This window comes from Myxocyprinus asiaticus, chromosome 18 (assembly GCF_019703515.2).
Source record: "Myxocyprinus asiaticus isolate MX2 ecotype Aquarium Trade chromosome 18, UBuf_Myxa_2, whole genome shotgun sequence".
In the NCBI taxonomy this organism is placed as follows: Eukaryota; Metazoa; Chordata; class Actinopteri; order Cypriniformes; family Catostomidae; genus Myxocyprinus; species Myxocyprinus asiaticus.
Genome location: NC_059361.1, coordinates 44,676,888 through 44,693,350, shown reverse-complemented (window position 1 = coordinate 44,693,350; position 16,463 = coordinate 44,676,888). Strand labels below are relative to the sequence as shown.

Below are 16,463 nucleotides of genomic sequence, written 5' to 3'. Positions count from 1 at the left end.
GTAAGTAGTTTGAAGGAGGGCATGGGCAGCCAAGACAGATGGTAGCCTGAACAGAGTATTTAACCTGGGATGTTTAGATTTTCAGTCTATAGCTCCCTATTTCAGCTACATTGCCTCTTCCATCATGGATTTACAGGACATGACACACGAGCTCTAGAGAGGTTCAGATCAAAACTCATCCTGGCCCGTACGGGGATCGAACCCGCGACCTTGGCGTTATTAGCACCACGCTCTAACCAACTGAGCTAACCGGCCACGTCTTGCTTTTGTCTATGCACAGAAATTCTTGCTTGGTTGTAACGCTGACATTAAAACTTTGCACCGCATGGGATAAAGTTTAAAGATCGAAGGGCAAGAACAAGCTATTCTTGGATTTGAACACGAGACACTTTCGCACCCAAATCAAAAATCATCACTCTAGCCCCACAAGCCACCTTGCAATGTCTGCTCTCTTCTGAAAGGTCTACACAAACCTCATGAAGTTCTGATGCTCAGCATGTCACGCCAACGTACAGCTATTTTCAGTCATACAAGTACTGCTCCTAACTACATGAATGGGGAAATAGAGACATCCTCAAAAGACTTTGGCAAGCATCAAATTCAAGAACATTTTATCGCCAACAAGTCCTAACAAAATTGCAAATCAAAATGTTGCTTCATTTGTTCCATTTCTCATGTAGCGCTCATAGTCATCTGCATCTATTGCTTTCTTTAAATGCAAATTGAATGTGTATTGAAGTTTCCTTGGAAAAACTTACCATGTCACATTCTTCACGGGGGCTAACCTACTTGACCACAAAACTCACATATGATACAGGATGACTACCTCGTGAGACTCCTTGGACATTGTCTTTCTGACTATTGGAAGGTGTTAATGGCCCATGGCCCACTCCAAAAGGAAACAAACAAGAGTGGTTTGGTACCTCTGGGACACATAGCTGGAGGGGAATTAGCTCAAATGGTAGAGTGCTCGCTCAGCATGCGAGAGGTAGCGGGATCGATCCCCGCATTCTCCATTGAGGAACGTCACCTTTTAGCAACTGTTCTCTAATCTAAGACCAGGTCATCACAATTTGAATGTGATAGACCTGGCCAGCAGAGTTGGTACACTTTCACTTCAGTAGATTCGGAGGCTCGCAGCTTTTCCAAAGTCCTTCTGATTGGGTCCTTTGCACCTTTTGGCACAAAAGTCACAGAAGGTCCCGCCGAGATTTTAACTGGTATCGCTGGATTCAGAGGCCAGAGTGCTAACCTTCATTCCTCATGGATTTACATGAGGCTACCCTGCAAATGAGAGCTTAGCAGAAGAGAGATTCAGAACAAAAGTCTGCTGTACGTGGGCCTGGCATGCAGCAATACTCCACGAGGGAACTTTCTCTTTTTAGTGTTCTTCACTAATTTTACAGACCTGGGCATCAAATTATGTTTTTCATTCATTATATTACATTACTTTTATTCATTTGGCAGATGCTTTTATCCAAAGCGGCTTATAATAGAGGAATGGTACAGCATAAGCGATTCATCTTAAGGAGGCAATAATACGAAAAGTGCTGCATTCCAAATTTTCAATTGTATCAGAACAATACTATCCAAGACAGATTAGAGTGCAACAAGAACAATATATGTAGATATTTTTTATATAAGCGCATGGTGAAGTGCTCATGGACCTGGCAAGCAGAGTATTGCAGCATGCAACACCCATGTACAGCTTTTTTCAGTCATGCAATTAAAGCTCCTATCTATGTGAATGGGGAAATAGAGAAATCTTCAAAAGTCTTGGGCAAGAATGCAGTTCAACAACATGTGAAATCCCCAATAAATCCTAACAAAAAATGCAAATTTTTTTTTTTTTCATTTGTTCCATTTCTCATGTAGCGCTCAGACATGTTCATCTATTTCTTTCACGAAACGCAAATTTAATTTGCAATGAAGTTTCCTTGGGAACAGTTACCATGTCACATTCTTCATGGGTGCTAAACTTCTTTACCACAAAACTCACTTTTGACACAGGGTATCGATCTGCATTCTCCTATTGATAGATCTCTGCCACTCGCAGCAGAGTACGAATGCTTTCATACAGGAGATTTGGAGGCTCACTGATTTTGAAAAGTACTTTTGATTGGGTCCTAAGAACCATTGGTGCAAAAGGTATGGAAGGTCCCACCGAGATTTGAACTCAGATCACTGGATTCAGAGTCCAGAGCGCTAACCATTACACCATGGAACCGACGTTTTGCAAAAAGCGCTCCCCTGGGTGTGGACAATGAACATGCTTTGTGGAAATTGGCAAGAGAAGGGCACATTTTAGGCCTCTTATGGGGACTTCAACAGCCAACCTCTGTTTTTGGGCACAAAAGCCTAAGGAGGTTCTACCAGGAGTTGAACTCAGCTTGTTGGATTCAAAGCGCTAACCATTACACCACAGAACAGTGCTCTTTCACTGTTGAGAGTGTTATTGCTCTTTGGTAAGTAGTTTGAAGGAGGGCATGGGCAGCCAAGACAGATGGTAGCCTGAACAGAGTATTTAACCTGGGATGTTTAGATTTTCAGTCTATAGCTCCCTATTTCAGCTACATTGCCTCTTCCATCATGGATTTACAGGACATGACACACGAGCTCTAGAGAGGTTCAGATCAAAACTCACCCTGGCCCGTACGGGGATCGAACCCGCGACCTTGGCGTTATTAGCACCACGCTCTAACCAACTGAGCTAACCGGCCACGTCTTGCTTTTGTCTTTGCACAGAAATTCTTGCTTGGTTGTAACGCTGACATTAAAACTTTGCACCGCATGGGATAAAGTTTGAAGATCGAAGGGCAAGAACAAGCTATTCTTGGATTTGAACACGAGACACTTTCGCACCCAAATCAAAAATCATCACTCTAGCCCCACAAGCCACCTTGCAATGTCTGCTCTCTTCTGAAAGGTCTACACAAACCTCATGAAGTTCTGATGCTCAGCATGTCACGCCAACGTACAGCTATTTTCAGTCATACAAGTACTGCTCCTAACTACATGAATGGGGAAATAGAGACATCCTCAAAAGACTTTGGCAAGCATCAAATTCAAGAACATTTTATCGCCAACAAGTCCTAACAAAATTGCAAATCAAAATGTTGCTTCATTTGTTCCATTTCTCATGTAGCGCTCATAGTCATCTGCATCTATTGCTTTCTTTAAATGCAAATTGAATGTGTATTGAAGTTTCCTTGGAAAAACTTACCATGTCACATTCTTCACGGGGGCTAACCTACTTGACCACAAAACTCACATATGATACAGGATGACTACCTCGTGAGACTCCTTGGACATTGTCTTTCTGACTATTGGAAGGTGTTAATGGCCCATGGCCCACTCCAAAAGGAAACAAACAAGAGTGGTTTGGTACCTCTGGGACTCATAGCTGGAGGGGAATTAGCTCAAATGGTAGAGCGCTCGCTTAGCATGCGAGAGGTAGCGGGATCGATGCCCGCATTCTCCATTGAGGAACTTCACCTTTTAGCAACTGTTCTCTAATCTAAGACCAGGTCATCACAATTTGAATGTGATAGACCTGGCCAGCAGAGTTGGTACACTTTCACTTCAGTAGATTCGGAGGCTCGCAGCTTTTCCAAAGTCCTTCTGATTGGGTCCTTTGCACCTTTTGGCACAAAAGTCACAGAAGGTCCCGCCGAGATTTTAACTGGTATCGCTGGATTCAGAGGCCAGAGTGCTAACCTTCATTCCTCATGGATTTACATGAGGCTACCCTGCAAATGAGAGCTTAGCAGAAGAGAGATTCAGAACAAAAGTCTGCTGTACGTGGGCCTGGCATGCAGCAATACTCCACGAGGGAACTTTCTCTTTTTAGTGTTCTTCACTAATTTTACAGACCTGGGCATCAAATTATGTTTTTCATTCATTATATTACATTACTTTTATTCATTTGGCAGATGCTTTTATCCAAAGCGGCTTATAATAGAGGAATGGTACAGCATAAGCGATTCATCTTAAGGAGGCAATAATACGAAAAGTGCTGCATTCCAAATTTTCAATTGTATCAGAACAATACTATCCAAGACAGATTAGAGTGCAACAAGAACAATATATGTAGATATTTTTTATATAAGCGCATGGTGAAGTGCTCATGGACCTGGCAAGCAGAGTATTGCAGCATGCAACACCCATGTACAGCTTTTTTCAGTCATGCAATTATAGCTCCTATCTATGTGAATGGGGAAATAGAGAAATCTTCAAAAGTCTTGGGCAAGAATGCAGTTCAACAACATGTGAAATCCCCAATAAATCCTAACAAAAAATGCAAATTTTTTTTTTTTCATTTGTTCCATTTCTCATGTAGCGCTCAGACATGTTCATCTATTTCTTTCTCGAAACGCAAATTTAATTTGCAATGAAGTTTCCTTGGGAACAGTTACCATGTCACATTCTTCATGGGTGCTAAACTTCTTTACCACAAAACTCACTTTTGACACAGGGTATCGATCTGCATTCTCCTATTGATAGATCTCTGCCACTCGCAGCAGAGTACGAATGCTTTCATACAGGAGATTTGGAGGCTCACTGATTTTGAAAAGTACTTTTGATTGGGTCCTAAGAACCATTGGAGCAAAAGGTATGGAAGGTCCCACCGAGATTTGAACTCAGATCACTGGATTCAGAGTCCAGAGCGCTAACCATTACACCATGGAACCGACGTTTTGCAAAAAGCGCTCCCCTGGGTGTGGACAATGAACATGCTTTGTGGAAATTGGCAAGAGAAGGGCACATTTTAGGCCTCTTATGGGGACTTCAACAGCCAACCTCTGTTTTTGGGCACAAAAGCCTAAGGAGGTTCTACCAGGAGTTGAACTCAGCTTGTTGGATTCAAAGCGCTAACCATTACACCACAGAACAGTGCTCTTTCACTGTTGAGAGTGTTATTGCTCTTTGGTAAGTAGTTTGAAGGAGGGCATGGGCAGCCAAGACAGATGGTAGCCTGAACAGAGTATTTAACCTGGGATGTTTAGATTTTCAGTCTATAGCTCCCTATTTCAGCTACATTGCCTCTTCCATTATGGATTTACAGGACATGACACACGAGCTCTAGACAGGTTCAGATCAAAACTCATCCTGGCCCGTACGGGGATCGAACCCGCGACCTTGGCGTTATTAGCACCACGCTCTAACCAACTGAGCTAACCGGCCACGTCTTGCTTTTGTCTTTGCACAGAAATTCTTGCTTGGTTGTAACGCTGACATTAAAACTTTGCACCGCATGGGATAAAGTTTGAAGATCGAAGGGCAAGAACAAGCTATTCTTGGATTTGAACACGAGACACTTTCGCACCCAAATCAAAAATCATCACTCTAGCCCCACAAGCCACCTTGCAATGTCTGCTCTCTTCTGAAAGGTCTACACAAACCTCATGAAGTTCTGATGCTCAGCATGTCACGCCAACGTACAGCTATTTTCAGTCATACAAGTACTGCTCCTAACTACATGAATGGGGAAATAGAGACATCCTCAAAAGACTTTGGCAAGCATCAAATTCAAGAACATTTTATCGCCAACAAGTCCTAACAAAATTGCAAATCAAAATGTTGCTTCATTTGTTCCATTTCTCATGTAGCGCTCATAGTCATCTGCATCTATTGCTTTCTTTAAATGCAAATTGAATGTGTATTGAAGTTTCCTTGGAAAAACTTACCATGTCACATTCTTCACGGGGGCTAACCTACTTGACCACAAAACTCACATATGATACAGGATGACTACCTCGTGAGACTCCTTGGACATTGTCTTTCTGACTATTGGAAGGTGTTAATGGCCCATGGCCCACTCCAAAAGGAAACAAACAAGAGTGGTTTGGTACCTCTGGGACTCATAGCTGGAGGGGAATTAGCTCAAATGGTAGAGCGCTCGCTTAGCACGCGAGAGGTAGCGGGATCGATGCCCGCATTCTCCATTGAGGAACTTCACCTTTTAGCAACTGTTCTCTAATCTAAGACCAGGTCATCACAATTTGAATGTGATAGACCTGGCCAGCAGAGTTGGTACACTTTCACTTCAGTAGATTCGGCGCCTCGCAGCTTTTCCAAAGTCCTTCTGATTGGGTCCTTTGCACCTTTTGGCACAAAAGTCACAGAAGGTCCCGCCGAGATTTTAACTGGTATCGCTGGATTCAGAGGCCAGAGTGCTAACCTTCATTCCTCATGGATTTACATGAGGCTACCCTGCAAATGAGAGCTTAGCAGAAGAGAGATTCAGAACAAAAGTCTGCTGTACGTGGGCCTGGCATGCAGCAATACTCCACGAGGGAACTTTCTCTTTTTAGTGTTCTTCACTAATTTTACAGACCTGGGCATCAAATTATGTTTTTCATTCATTATATTACATTACTTTTATTCATTTGGCAGATGCTTTTATCCAAAGCGGCTTATAATAGAGGAATGGTACAGCATAAGCGATTCATCTTAAGGAGGCAATAATACGAAAAGTGCTGCATTCCAAATTTTCAATTGTATCAGAACAATACTATCCAAGACAGATTAGAGTGCAACAAGAACAATATATGTAGATATTTTTTATATAAGCGCATGGTGAAGTGCTCATGGACCTGGCAAGCAGAGTATTGCAGCATGCAACACCCATGTACAGCTTTTTTCAGTCATGCAATTATAGCTCCTATCTATGTGAATGGGGAAATAGAGAAATCTTCAAAAGTCTTGGGCAAGAATGCAGTTCAACAACATGTGAAATCCCCAATAAATCCTAACAAAAAATGCAAATTTTTTTTTTTCATTTGTTCCATTTCTCATGTAGCGCTCAGACATGTTCATCTATTTCTTTCTCGAAACGCAAATTTAATTTGCAATGAAGTTTCCTTGGGAACAGTTACCATGTCACATTCTTCATGGGTGCTAAACTTCTTTACCACAAAACTCACTTTTGACACAGGGTATCGATCTGCATTCTCCTATTGATAGATCTCTGCCACTCGCAGCAGAGTACGAATGCTTTCATACAGGAGATTTGGAGGCTCACTGATTTTGAAAAGTACTTTTGATTGGGTCCTAAGAACCATTGGTGCAAAAGGTACGGAAGGTCCCACCGAGATTTGAACTCGGATCACTGGATTCAGAGTCCAGAGTGCTAACCATTACACCATGGAACCGACGTTTTGCAAAAAACGCTCCCCTGGGTGTGGACAATGAACATGCTTTGTGGAAATTGGCAAGAGAAGGGCACATTTTAGGCCTCTTATGGGAACTTCAACAGCCAACCTCTGTTTTTGGGCACAAAAGCCTAAGGAGGTTCTACCAGGAGTTGAACTCAGCTTGTTGGATTCAAAGCGCTAACCATTACACCACAAAACAGTGCTCTTTCACTGTTGAGAGTGTTATTGCTCTTTGGTAAGTAGTTTGAAGGAGGGCATGGGCAGCCAAGACAGATGGTAGCCTGAACAGAGTATTTAACCTGGGACGTTTAGATTTTCAGTCTATAGCTCCCTATTTCAGCTACATTGCCTCTTCCATCATGGATTTACAGGACATGACACTACACATGAGCTCTAGAGAGGTTCAGATCAAAACTCATCCTGGCCCGTACGGGGATCGAACCCACGACCTTGGCGTTATTAGCACCACGCTCTAACCAACTGAGCTAACCGGCCACGTCTTGCTTTTGTCTATGCACAGAAATTCTTGCTTGGTTGTAACGCTGACATTAAAACTTTGCACCCCATGGGATAAAGTTTGAAGATCGAAGGGCAAGAACAAGCTATTCTTTGATTTGAACACGAGACACTTTCGCACCCAAATCAAAAATCATCACTCTAGCCCCACAAGCCACCTTGCAATGTCTGCTCTCTTCTGAAAGGTCTACACAAACCTCATGAAGTTCTGATGCTCAGCATGTCACGCCAACGTACAGCTATTTTCAGTCATACAAGTACTGCTCCTAACTACATGAATGGGGAAATAGAGACATCCTCAAAAGACTTTGGCAAGCATCAAATTCAAGAACATTTTATCGCCAACAAGTCCTAACAAAATTGCAAATCAAAATGTTGCTTCATTTGTTCCATTTCTCATGTAGCGCTCATAGTCATCTGCATCTATTGCTTTCTTTAAATGCAAATTGAATGTGTATTGAAGTTTCCTTGGAAAAACTTACCATGTCACATTCTTCACGGGGGCTAACCTACTTGACCACAAAACTCACATATGATACAGGATGACTACCTCGTGAGACTCCTTGGACATTGTCTTTCTGACTATTGGAAGGTGTTAATGGCCCATGGCCCACTCCAAAAGGAAACAAACAAGAGTGGTTTGGTACCTCTGGGACTCATAGCTGGAGGGGAATTAGCTCAAATGGTAGAGCGCTCGCTTAGCATGCGAGAGGTAGCGGAATCGATGTCCGCATTCTCCATTGAGGAACTTCACCTTTTAGCAACTGTTCTCTAATCTAAGACCAGGTCATCACAATTTGAATGTGATAGACCTGGCCAGCAGAGTTGGTACACTTTCACTTCAGTAGATTCGGCGCCTCGCAGCTTTTCCAAAGTCCTTCTGATTGGGTCCTTTGCACCTTTTGGCACAAAAGTCACAGAAGGTCCCGCCGAGATTTTAACTGGTATCGCTGGATTCAGAGGCCAGAGTGCTAACCTTCATTCCTCATGGATTTACATGAGGCTACCCTGCAAATGAGAGCTTAGCAGAAGAGAGATTCAGAACAAAAGTCTGCTGTACGTGGGCCTGGCATGCAGCAATACTCCACGAGGGAACTTTCTCTTTTTAGTGTTCTTCACTAATTTTACAGACCTGGGCATCAAATTATGTTTTTCATTCATTATATTACATTACTTTTATTCATTTGGCAGATGCTTTTATCCAAAGCGGCTTATAATAGAGGAATGGTACAGCATAAGCGATTCATCTTAAGGAGGCAATAATACGAAAAGTGCTGCATTCCAAATTTTCAATTGTATCAGAACAATACTATCCAAGACAGATTAGAGTGCAACAAGAACAATATATGTAGATATTTTTTATATAAGCGCATGGTGAAGTGCTCATGGACCAAAAGGACTCAAGATGGCGCCGAGTATGGCTGCTGCGTTGCGAGCTCCGACACAACTTAGCAATGGTTTGTTTGTTTTGTTTACAATTCTTATGTTTTTTGTCTTGGATGTTGCCTGCCTTATTGTCTACGACAGACAAACACTTTTGGACATTGGCTCAGCGATCTCACACCGTAAACCGGACTTCACATTCCTCAATGCCGACCCGCTGTTTACAAACACGCAAGCGGAGCCCTTTGTCTGGGCAGCACGGCCGCGGAAACGCAGGAGGAAAAGGGGAAACAGAGCCGGCGTTCTCATCAGAGTAAGACGCCGCGCAAATCGACCCCCGCTACCCACTATTCTACTGGCAAATGTTCAGTCTCTGGATAACAAGCTCTGCGAGCTGAAAGCGCGGATCTCTTTCCAACGAGAGACGAGGGACTGCTGCGTTATCTGCCTTACGGAAACTTGGATGTCTGCGGAGATTCCAGACTCAGCCATTGAACCCGCGGGGTTCTCCATGCTCCGAGCGGACAGAGCGAAAGACCTCTCAGGTAAAACTAGAGGAGGTGGTGTATGTTTTATGATCAACAAATCCTGGTGTGATCAGAGGAACATACATTCTATCAAGTCTTTCTGTTCTCCTGATCTGGAATTTCTTATGCTTCTGTGTCGACCATTCTGGCTACCGAGGGAATTCACAGCGGTCATTATCACTGCTGTGTACATCCCCCCACAAGCCGACACAGACCGGGCACTCAAGGAACTGTATGGGAGTATAAGTGAGCAGGAAACCGCGCACCCTGAGGCCGCGTTCATTGTGACCGGGGACTTTAATAAAGCCAGTTTAAAATCAGTCGCACCAAAATATCACCAGCACATTAGTTTCAACACACGAGGGGACCGGGTTTTGGACCATTGCTACTCTCCGTTCCGGGATGGCTACAAATCCCTCCCCCGCCCACCATTTGGCAAATCGGACCACTCTTCCATTCTGCTTCTGCCCGCTTACAGGCAGAAACTGAAACAGGAAGCACCCACCCTCAGAACGATCCAGTGCTGGTCGGACCAATCAGACTCTACGCTACAAGACTGTTTTGATCGCACGGACTGGGAGATGTTCCGGTCCGCCTCTGATGACGACATCGAGCTTTACGCTGATAGCGTAATGTGCTTCATCAGAACGTGTGTAGAGGAAGTGATTCCGACCAGAACTGTGCGAATCTATCCGAATCAGAAGCCGTGGATCAACAGCGATGTTCGCGCAGCACTTAATGTGCGGACCTCCGCTTTTAATTCCGGGAACGCGGAGGAGCATAAACAAGCCAGTTATGCCCTCCGAAAAACTATCAAAACAGCAAAACGCCAGTACAGGAGTAAGATTGAAGGACAGTTTAACACCACCAACTCTAGAAGCATGTGGCAGGGAATTAACATCATCACGGACTTTAAAGGGAATAAAAACTCCGCCATGAACACCGCTGCCTCTCTACCGGATGAGCTAAATACTTTTTATGCTCGCTTCGAGGGAAATAACACCGCCCTCGCGGAGAGAGCTCTCACGGCCGAAGCTACAGAGGTTAGTTCACTCTCCGTCTCTGTAGCGGATGTAACCCGATCATTCCGACGGGTGAATATCCGCAAAGCCGCGGGTCCAGACGGCATTCCGGGCCGCGTCATCAGAGCGTGCGCGAACCAGCTGGCTGGTGTTTTTACGGACATTTTCAACCTTTCCCTCTCTTTGTCTGTAGTCCCCACATGCTTTAAAACATCCACCATTGTGCCTGTTCCAAAACAATCAAAAATAACTTGTTTAAATGACTGGCGTCCTGTTGCTCTGACCCCCATCATCAGCAAATGTTTTGAGAGACTAATCAGAGATTACATCTGCTCTGTATTACCACTCAATCTTGACCCGCTGCAGTTTGCTTACCGTAACAACCGCTCCACTGATGATGCCATTGCATCTACAATACACACTGCTCTCTCCCACCTGGAAAAAAAGAACACTTATGTGAGAATGCTGTTTGTAGACTACAGCTCAGCATTCAACACCATAGTGCCCTCCAAGCTAGATGAGAAACTCCGGGCTCTGGGCTTAAACAGCTCGCTGTGCAGCTGGATCCTGGACTTCCTGTCAAGCAGACGCCAGGTGGTTAGAATAGGCAGCAACATCTCCTCATCACTGACCCTCAACACTGGAGCCCCACAGGGCTGTGTTCTCAGCCCACTACTGTATTCCTTGTACACACATGACTGTGTGGCAACACATAGCTCCAATGCCATCATTAAGTTTGCTGATGACACGACGGTGGTAGGTCTGATCACTGACAATGATGAAACAGCCTACAGAGAGGAGGTGCACACTCTGACACACTGGTGTCAGGAGCACAACCTCTCCCTCAACGTCAGTAAGACAAAGGAGCTTGTGGTGGACTTCAGGAGAAAAGACAGAGAACACAGTCCAATCACCATCAATGGAGCACCAGTGGAGAGAGTCAGCAGCTTCAAGTTCCTGGGTGTCCACATCACTGAGGAACTCACATGGTCCGTCCACACTGAAGTCGTTGTGAAGAAGGCTCATCAGCGCCTTTTCTTCCTGAGACGGCTGAGGAAGTTTGGAATGAACCGCCACATCCTCACACGGTTCTACACCTGCACTGTGGAGAGCATCCTGACTGGCTGTATCTCCGCCTGGTACGGCAATAGCACTGCCCACAATCGCAAAGCACTGCAAAGGGTGGTGCGAACTGCCAAACACATCATCGGAGGTGAGCTTCCCTCCCTCCAGGAAATATATACAAGGCGGTGTGTGAAAAAAGCTCGGAGGATCATCAGAGACTCCAGCCACCCGAGCCATGGGCTGTTCTCACTGCTACCATCAGGTAGGCGGTATCGCAGCACCAGGACCCGCACCAGCCGACTCCATGATAGCTTCTTCCCCCAAGCAATCAGACTTCTGAACTCTTGATCTCCCACGATCAAAATACATCATCCCTGCACTTTATTACTCTTTTATCTCACACCGGACTGTCATAAATTATATTACTGTCATTATATTATGTCTCTCTTAACAACTTACTATCAACCGACAGCCTGAATGTCAATACAGTACAATACTGTACATTCTATATATATACTTTTTTCATATATATTTTAATTTTTATTGAATAATGTGTATCTATATAGTATCTATATAGTAAAAAACAAAAAAAAAACAAAAAACAAAAACAGCATATTGTATACTGTGCAATGTATGTTATTATTGTATATTGTTGAGTGTAATTGTGTATAACAGATGTTTAAATTGTGTTGTGTTAATTTGATGTTTTAAGTTGTGTAATTATGTATAACAGATGTTTAAATTGTGTTGTGTTAATTTGATGTTTTAAGTCGAGTTTAATTATGTATAACAGATGTTTAAATTGTGTTGTGTTAATTTGATGTTTATTGTAGATTGGCGTATGTCTCATCACTGTCACGACTGCTATGTTGATCGGAACTGCACCCAAGAATTTCACACACCATTGCACTTGTGTATATGGCTGTGTGACAATAAAGTGATTTGATTTTGATTTTTGAAGCAGAGTATTGCAGCATGCAAGACCCATGTACAGCTTTTTTCAGTCATGCAATTATAGCTCCTATCTATGTGAATGGGGAAATAGAGAAATCTTCAAAAGTCTTGGGCAAGAATGCAGTTCAACAACATGTGAAATCCCCAATAAATCCTAACAAAAAATGCAAATTTTTTTTTTCATTTGTTCCATTTCTCATGTAGCGCTCAGACATGTTCATCTATTTCTTTCTCGAAACGCAAATTTAATTTGCAATGAAGTTTCCTTGGGAACAGTTACCATGTCACATTCTTCATGGGTGCTAAACTTCTTTACCACAAAACTCACTTTTGACACAGGGTATCGATCTGCATTCTCCTATTGATAGATCTCTGCCACTCGCAGCAGAGTACGAATGCTTTCATACAGGAGATTTGGAGGCTCACTGATTTTGAAAAGTACTTTTGATTGGGTCCTAAGAACCATTGGTGCAAAAGGTACGGAAGGTCCCACCGAGATTTGAACTCGGACCACTGGATTCAGAGTTCAAAGTGCTAACCATTACACCATGGAACCGACGTTTTGCAAAAACGCTCCCCTGGGTGTGGACAATGAACATGCTTTGTGGAAATTGGCAAGAGAAGGGCACATTTTAGGCCTCTTATGGGAACTTCAACAGCCAACCTCTGTTTTTGGGCACAAAAGCCTAAGGAGGTTCTACCAGGAGTTGAACTCAGCTTGTTGGATTCAAAGCGCTAACCATTACACCACAGAACAGTGCTCTTTCACTGTTGTGAGTGTTATTGCTCTTTGGTAAGTAGTTTGAAGGAGGGCATGGGCAGCCAAGACAGATGGTAGCCTGAACAGAGTATTTAACCTGGGATGTTTAGATTTTCAGTCTATAGCTCCCTATTTCAGCTACATTGCCTCTTCCATCATGGATTTACAAGACATGACACTACACATGAGCTCTAGAGAGGTTCAGATCAAAACTCATCCTGGCCCGTACGGGGATCGAACCCACGACCTTGGCGTTATTAGCACCACGCTCTAACCAACTGAGCTAACCGGCCACGTCTTGCTTTTGTCTATGCACAGAAATTCTTGCTTGGTTGTAACGCTGACATTAAAACTTTGCACCCCATGGGATAAAGTTTGAAGATCGAAGGGCAAGAACAAACTATTCTTTGATTTGAACACGAGACACTTTCGCACCCAAATCAAAAATCATCACTCTAGCCCCACAAGCCACCTTGCAATGTCTGCTCTCTTCTGAAAGGTCTACACAAACCTCATGAAGTTCTGATGCTCAGCATGTCACGCCAACGTACAGCTATTTTCAGTCATACAAGTACTGCTCCTAACTACATGAATGGGGAAATAGAGACATCCTCAAAAGACTTTGGCAAGCATCAAATTCAAGAACATTTTATCGCCAACAAGTCCTAACAAAATTGCAAATCAAAATGTTGCTTCATTTGTTCCATTTCTCATGTAGCGCTCATAGTCATCTGCATCTATTGCTTTCTTTAAATGCAAATTGAATGTGTATTGAAGTTTCCTTGGAAAAACTTACCATGTCACATTCTTCACGGGGGCTAACCTACTTGACCACAAAACTCACATATGATACAGGATGACTACCTCGTGAGACTCCTTGGACATTGTCTTTCTGACTATTGGAAGGTGTTAATGGCCCATGGCCCACTCCAAAAGGAAACAAACAAGAGTGGTTTGGTACCTCTGGGACTCATAGCTGGAGGGGAATTAGCTCAAATGGTAGAGCGCTCGCTTAGCATGCGAGAGGTAGCGGGATCGATGCCCGCATTCTCCATTGAGGAACTTCACCTTTTAGCAACTGTTCTCTAATCTAAGACCAGGTCATCACAATTTGAATGTGATAGACCTGGCCAGCAGAGTTGGTACACTTTCACTTCAGTAGATTCGGCGCCTCGCAGCTTTTCCAAAGTCCTTCTGATTGGGTCCTTTGCACCTTTTGGCACAAAAGTCACAGAAGGTCCCGCCGAGATTTTAACTGGTATCGCTGGATTCAGAGGCCAGAGTGCTAACCTTCATTCCTCATGGATTTACATGAGGCTACCCTGCAAATGAGAGCTTAGCAGAAGAGAGATTCAGAACAAAAGTCTGCTGTACGTGGGCCTGGCATGCAGCAATACTCCACGAGGGAACTTTCTCTTTTTAGTGTTCTTCACTAATTTTACAGACCTGGGCATCAAATTATGTTTTTCATTCATTATATTACATTACTTTTATTCATTTGGCAGATGCTTTTATCCAAAGCGGCTTATAATAGAGGAATGGTACAGCATAAGCGATTCATCTTAAGGAGGCAATAATACGAAAAGTGCTGCATTCCAAATTTTCAATTGTATCAGAACAATACTATCCAAGACAGATTAGAGTGCAACAAGAACAATATATGTAGATATTTTTTATATAAGCGCATGGTGAAGTGCTCATGGACCTGGCAAGCAGAGTATTGCAGCATGCAACACCCATGTACAGCTTTTTTCAGTCATGCAATTATAGCTCCTATCTATGTGAATGGGGAAATAGAGAAATCTTCAAAAGTCTTGGGCAAGAATGCAGTTCAACAACATGTGAAATCCCCAATAAATCCTAACAAAAAATGCAAATTTTTTTTTTCATTTGTTCCATTTCTCATGTAGCGCTCAGACATGTTCATCTATTTCTTTCTCGAAACGCAAATTTAATTTGCAATGACGTTTCCTTGGGAACAGTTACCATGTCACATTCTTCATGGGTGCTAAACTTCTTTACCACAAAACTCACTTTTGACACAGGGTATCGATCTGCATTCTCCTATTGATAGATCTCTTCCACTCGCAGCAGAGTACGAATGCTTTCATACAGGAGATTTGGAGGCTCACTGATTTTGAAAAGTACTTTTGATTGGGTCCTAAGAACCATTGGTGCAAAAGGTACGGAAGGTCCCACCGAGATTTGAACTCAGATCACTGGATTCAGAGTCCAGAGTGCTAACCATTACACCATGGAACCGACGTTTTGCAAAAAGCGCTCCCCTGGGTGTGGACAATGAACATGCTTTGTGGAAATTGGCAAGAGAAGGGCACATTTTAGGCCTCTTATGGGGACTTCAACAGCCAACCTCTGTTTTTGGGCACAAAAGCCTAAGGAGGTTCTACCAGGAGTTGAACTCAGCTTGTTGGATTCAAAGCGCTAACCATTACACCACAGAACAGTGCTCTTTCACTGTTGAGAGTGTTATTGCTCTTTGGTAAGTAGTTTGAAGGAGGGCATGGGCAGCCAAGACAGATGGTAGCCTGAACAGAGTATTTAACCTGGGATGTTTAGATTTTCAGTCTATAGCTCCCTATTTCAGCTACATTGCCTCTTCCATCATGGATTTACAGGACATGACACTACACACGAGCTCTAGAGAGGTCCGGATCAAAACTCATCCTGGCCCGTACGGGGCTCGAACCCGCGACCTTGGCGTTATTAGCACCACGCTCTAACCAACTGAGCTAACCGGCCACATCTTGCTTTTGTCTATGCACAGAAATTCTTGCTTGGTTGTAACGCTGACATTAAAACTTTGCACCGCATGGGATAAAGTTTGAAGATCGAAGGGCAAGAACAAGCTATTCTTGGATTTGAACATGAGACACTTTCGCACCCAAATCAAAAATCATCACTCTAGCCCCACAAGCCACCTTGCAATGTCTGCTCTCTTCTGAAAGGTCTACACAAACCTCATGAAGTTCTGATGCTCAGCATGTCACGCCAACGTACAGCTATTTTCAGTCATACAAGTACTGCTCCTAACTACATGAATGGGGAAATAGAGACATCC

General features: G+C 43.5%; 15 non-coding genes across 15 annotated transcripts; 4 read left to right on the top strand and 11 right to left on the bottom strand.

Moving 5' to 3' along the window:
* Positions 1-181: 181 nt before the first annotated feature.
* Positions 182-255, bottom strand: trnai-aau (transfer RNA isoleucine (anticodon AAU)). The gene has a single exon. It is a non-coding gene; the product is annotated as a tRNA-Ile (tRNA).
* Positions 256-943: 688 nt separating this feature from the next.
* On the top strand, positions 944-1,016 carry trnaa-agc (transfer RNA alanine (anticodon AGC)). Its single transcript has one exon. It is a non-coding gene; the product is annotated as a tRNA-Ala (tRNA).
* Positions 1,017-2,155: 1,139 nt separating this feature from the next.
* Positions 2,156-2,227, bottom strand: trnaq-cug (transfer RNA glutamine (anticodon CUG)). The gene has a single exon. It is a non-coding gene; the product is annotated as a tRNA-Gln (tRNA).
* A 419-nt stretch (positions 2,228-2,646) lies between these two features.
* trnai-aau (transfer RNA isoleucine (anticodon AAU)) lies at positions 2,647-2,720 on the bottom strand. Its single transcript has one exon. It is a non-coding gene; the product is annotated as a tRNA-Ile (tRNA).
* A 688-nt stretch (positions 2,721-3,408) lies between these two features.
* Positions 3,409-3,481, top strand: trnaa-agc (transfer RNA alanine (anticodon AGC)). Its single transcript has one exon. It is a non-coding gene; the product is annotated as a tRNA-Ala (tRNA).
* A 1,138-nt stretch (positions 3,482-4,619) lies between these two features.
* trnaq-cug (transfer RNA glutamine (anticodon CUG)) lies at positions 4,620-4,691 on the bottom strand. The gene has a single exon. It is a non-coding gene; the product is annotated as a tRNA-Gln (tRNA).
* Positions 4,692-5,110: 419 nt separating this feature from the next.
* On the bottom strand, positions 5,111-5,184 carry trnai-aau (transfer RNA isoleucine (anticodon AAU)). The gene has a single exon. It is a non-coding gene; the product is annotated as a tRNA-Ile (tRNA).
* Positions 5,185-5,872: 688 nt separating this feature from the next.
* trnaa-agc (transfer RNA alanine (anticodon AGC)) lies at positions 5,873-5,945 on the top strand. Its single transcript has one exon. It is a non-coding gene; the product is annotated as a tRNA-Ala (tRNA).
* A 1,137-nt stretch (positions 5,946-7,082) lies between these two features.
* trnaq-cug (transfer RNA glutamine (anticodon CUG)) lies at positions 7,083-7,154 on the bottom strand. Its single transcript has one exon. It is a non-coding gene; the product is annotated as a tRNA-Gln (tRNA).
* A 424-nt stretch (positions 7,155-7,578) lies between these two features.
* trnai-aau (transfer RNA isoleucine (anticodon AAU)) lies at positions 7,579-7,652 on the bottom strand. Its single transcript has one exon. It is a non-coding gene; the product is annotated as a tRNA-Ile (tRNA).
* A 5,456-nt stretch (positions 7,653-13,108) lies between these two features.
* Positions 13,109-13,180, bottom strand: trnaq-cug (transfer RNA glutamine (anticodon CUG)). The gene has a single exon. It is a non-coding gene; the product is annotated as a tRNA-Gln (tRNA).
* Positions 13,181-13,603: 423 nt separating this feature from the next.
* On the bottom strand, positions 13,604-13,677 carry trnai-aau (transfer RNA isoleucine (anticodon AAU)). The gene has a single exon. It is a non-coding gene; the product is annotated as a tRNA-Ile (tRNA).
* Positions 13,678-14,365: 688 nt separating this feature from the next.
* On the top strand, positions 14,366-14,438 carry trnaa-agc (transfer RNA alanine (anticodon AGC)). The gene has a single exon. It is a non-coding gene; the product is annotated as a tRNA-Ala (tRNA).
* Positions 14,439-15,574: 1,136 nt separating this feature from the next.
* Positions 15,575-15,646, bottom strand: trnaq-cug (transfer RNA glutamine (anticodon CUG)). The gene has a single exon. It is a non-coding gene; the product is annotated as a tRNA-Gln (tRNA).
* A 424-nt stretch (positions 15,647-16,070) lies between these two features.
* trnai-aau (transfer RNA isoleucine (anticodon AAU)) lies at positions 16,071-16,144 on the bottom strand. Its single transcript has one exon. It is a non-coding gene; the product is annotated as a tRNA-Ile (tRNA).
* Positions 16,145-16,463: the final 319 nt, after the last annotated feature.